We start from the raw sequence: 4,622 nt of genomic DNA, 5'->3' as shown, positions 1-4,622 counted from the left end.
CTTCGTGGTATAGGCTAGAATTATTGGCGGCCATTCCTGAGATCCGGAAAGTCTAAACCTTGTCTGTGGTATTCCGAGTAGGATCTGGGAAGGGATGACTATGACGAGCTTCAAACTCGCGAGTGTTGGGCGTAGTGACAGACGCAAAATGATCAATGGATCCTATTTCAACATGATCAAGAACCGACAGATGATTATCCGTGCGGTAATAGCGCACTTGGACCATTTTCACTGAGAGGACAGACGGTAGCCATTGGCAACGGTGATCCCCCAACATACAGCTTGCCATGGAAAGGAGTATGAATGATTGAATGAAGGTAGTAGGAAAGCAGAGATTCAGAAGGAGCAAAGCATCTCCATGCGCTTATCTAAAATTCTCACCAATGAATTACATAAGTATTTCTATCTTATTTTACATTTTAACTATATTTTAATTATCAAAATCCCATAACCATTTGAATCTGCGTGACTGAGATTTACAAGGATGACCATAGCTTGCTTCAAGCCGACAATCTCCGTGGGATCGACCCTTACTCACGTAAGGTTTATTACTTGGACGACCCAGTGCACTTGCTGGTTAGTTGTGCGGAGTTGTGAAAAAGAATTGAGATTATGAATGTGCGTACCAAGTTTTTGGTGCCGTTTTAGAGATCACAATTTCGTGCACCAATTTTTTGGCGCCGTTGCCGAGGATTGTTCGACTTTGGACAACTGACGGTTCATCTTGTTGCTCAGATTAGGTAATTTTATTTTAATTTTAAGCTTTTTGTTTTTATTATTTTTATTTTCGAAAAAATTTTAAAAAAAAAATAAATTATTCTATGTTCTTTAGAACTTTTAAGAATGAATTCTAGAGTTTCATGATGATCTGTTGAAGTCTGGCTGGCTGTGAAGCCATGTCTAATTTCTTTTGGACCGAGGTTTCAACTTATCATCACAAGAGCTTGTTGATTTCTATTAATCTTGCTGTTAAATGTAATGATCTGCTAAAGCTTGGCTGGCTATTAAGCCATGTCTAAATTTTTGGAACGAAGCTTTAGACTAACATTGCTTGATTCCTGGAATTCTTATTAAAAATTTTGAAATCCCTATTTTTTTTTCCAAATAATTTTCAAAAAATCCAAAAAAAAATTAATAAAATCATAAAACCAAAAACATTTTGTGTTTCTTGTTTGAGTCTTGTGTCAAATTTTAAGTTTGGTGTTAATTGTATCTTTTTAATTTTCCTTTAATTTTCGAAAATCCATGCATGATGTTCTTCATGATTTTCAAGTTGTTCTTGATGATCTTCTTTGTTTGATCTTTACATTTTCATGTTTTGTGTCTTTTCTTGTTTTTCATATGTATTTTTGAATTATTAGTGTCCAAAGTCTAAAAATTTTTAAGTTTGGTGTCTTGCATGTTTTTCTTTTCTTAAAAATTTTCAAAATTATGTTCTTGATGTTCATCTTGACATTCAAAGTGTTCTTGGTGTTCATCTTGACATTCAAAGTGTTCTTACATGCATCATGTGTTTTGATCTTGAATTTTCATGTTTTGTGTCATTTTTTTTCTCTCTCTTCATTAAAAATTCAAAAATAAAAAAAATTATCTTTCCCTTATTCTTCTCGTAAATTTCGAAAATTTGAGTTGGCTTAGTCAAAAATTTTTAAAAATCTAGTTGTTTCTTATTAGTCAAGTCAAATTTTCAATTTAAAAATTCTATCTTTTCAAAATCTTTTTCAAAAATCAAATATTTTTCACTTTTACTTTATTTTCGAAAACTTTTAAAATTTGATTTTCAAAATCTTTTTCTTATTTTTATTTTATATTTTCGAAATTAATACTAACATTTAATATGATTGATTCAAAAATTTCAAGTTGTTACTTGCCTATTAAGAAATGTTCAATCTTTGAATTTTAAAATCATATCTTTTAGTTTCTTGTTAGTCAAGTAATCAACTTTAATTTCAAAAATCAAATCTTTTTAATTTCCTTTTCAAATCTTTTTCAAAATGATTTTCAATCATATCTTTTTCAAAATCAATTTCAAAATCTTTTCTAACTTCTTATCTTTTCAAAATTGATTTTCAAATCTTTTTCAATTAACTACTTGACTTTATGATACTGAACCTGAAAGGACTCTTAAGAGGAAACTAAGAGAAGCTGAAGCACAACTCTTTGGAGAGGACTGACAGAAATTTTCGAAAAAGAAGGAGACATGGCCGAACCCAATAACAATGCCAACAATGCAAGGAAGATGCTTGGTGACTTTATTGCACCCTCTTCTAACTTCTATGGAAGAAGCATCTTAATTCCTGCAATTGGAGCAAACAACTTTGAGTTTAAGCCTCAATTAGTTTCTCTAATGCAACAGAATTGCAAGTTTCATGGACTTCCATTGGAAGATCCTCATCAGTTCTTAGCTGAATTCTTGCAAATCTGTGACACTGTCAAGACCAATGGAGTTGATCCCGAGGTCTACAGGCTTATGCTTTTCCCTTTTGTTGTAAGAGATAGAGCTAGAACATGGTTGGATTCACAACCTAAGGAAAGCCTGAACTCTTAGGAAAAGCTGGTCAGTGCTTTCCTGGCCAAATTCTTTCCACCTCAAAAGATGAGCAAGCTTAGAGTGGAAATCCAAACCTTCAGACAGAAGGAAGGTGAGTCCCTCTATGAAGCTTGGGAAAGATATAAGCAATTGATCAAAAGGTGTCCTACTGACATGCTTCCAGAATGGAGTATCATATGTATATTCTATGATGGTCTGTCTGAGTTGTCAAAAATGTCATTGGACCATTCTGCAGGAGGATCTCTTCATCTGAAAACCCTTGCAGAAGCTCAGGAACTCATTGAAATGGTTGCAAATAACCAGTTCATGTACACCTCTGAGAGGAATCCTGTGAACAATGGGACGCCTCAAAAGAAGGGAGTTCTTGAAATTGATACTCTAAATGCCATATTGGCTCAGAACAAAATATCGACTCAGCAAGTCAATATGATTTCTCAGAGTCTAAATAGATTACAAGCTGCATCCAATAGTACTAAAGAAGCATCTTCTGAAGAAGAAGCTTATGATCCTGAGAACCCTGCAATAGCAGAGGTGAATTACATGGGAGAATCCTATGGAAACACCTATAATCCTTCATGGAGAAATCATCCAAATTTCTCATAGAAGGACCAACAGAAGCCTCAACAAGGCTTCAACAATAAAGGTGGAAGAAATAGGTTTAGCAATAGCAAGCCTTTTCCATCATCTTCTCAGCAACAGATAGAGAATTCTGAACAGAGCCATTCTGGCCTAGCAACCATAGTCTCTGATCTATCCAAGACCACACTAAGTTTCATGAATGAAACAAGGTCCTCCATTAGAAATTTGGAGGCACAAGTGGGTCAGCTGAGTAAGAAGATTACTGAAACTCCTCCCAGTACTCTCCCAAGCAATACAGAAGAAAATCCCAAGAGAGAGTGCAAGGCCATAACCATGACCAACATGGACGAACCTGGAGAGAGTGAGGAGGACGTGAGTCCCAGTGAGGAAAGCCTCCTGGGACATCCTCTGGACAAAAAGGAGTTTCCCTTTGAGGAACCAAAGGAATCTGAGGCTCATACAGAGACCATAGAGATTTCATTGAACTTCCTTCTGCCATTCATGAGCTCTGATGAATATTCTTCCTCTGAAGAGGATGAAGATATTATTGAAGAGCAAGTTGCTAAATATCTAGGAGCAATCATGAAGCTGAATGCCAAGTTATTTGGTAATGAGACTTGGGAGGATGAACCCCCCCCTTTCTCACCAATGAACTGAGTGTATTAATGAGGCAGACATTACCTCAGAAGAAACCGGATTCCGGAAAATTCTTCATACCTTGTACCATAGGCACTATGACCTTTGAGAAGGCTCTGTGTGACTTGGGGTCAGGGATAAACCTCATGCCACTCTCTGTAATGGAAAAACTGGAAATCTTTGAGGTACAAGCTGCAAGAATCTCACTAGAGATGGCAGACAAATCAATGAAACAGGCTTATGGACTAGTAGAGGACGTGCTAGTGAAGGTTGAAGACCTTTACATCCCTGCTGATTTCATAATCCTAGGCACTGGGAAGGATGAGGATGAATCCATCATCCTTGGCAGATCTTTCCTAGCCACAGCAAAAACTGTGATTGATGTTGACAGAGGAGAGTTGGTCCTTCAGTTGAATGAGGAATACCTTGTATTGAAGACTCAAGGTTCTCCTTCTGTAACAATGGAGATGAAGCATGAAAAGCTTCTCTCAATACATAGTCAAACAAAACCCCCACATTCAAACTCTAAGTTTGGTGTTGGGAGGCCATAACCAAACTCTAAGTTTGGTGTTGAGAGGCCACAACCAAACTCTAAGTTTGGTGTTGAGAGGCCCAAACCCTGCTCTGATTATATGTGAGGCTCCACGAGAGCGCACTGTCAAGCTATTGACATTAAAGAAGCGCTTATTGGGAGGCAACCCAATATTATTTAACTATATCTATTTATTTTCCATTGTTATTTTATATTTTCTTTAGGTTGATGATCATGTGAAGTCACAAAAACAACTGAAAAATTAAAAGCAGAATAAAAAACAGCACTAAAAACAGCTCACCCTGGAGGAAGAGCTTACTGGCG

The sequence above is a fragment of the Arachis ipaensis genome, chromosome B07 (assembly GCF_000816755.2).
Source record: "Arachis ipaensis cultivar K30076 chromosome B07, Araip1.1, whole genome shotgun sequence".
Classification (NCBI taxonomy): domain Eukaryota; kingdom Viridiplantae; phylum Streptophyta; class Magnoliopsida; order Fabales; family Fabaceae; genus Arachis; species Arachis ipaensis.
Note: the sequence above shows the minus strand (reverse complement) of the source record.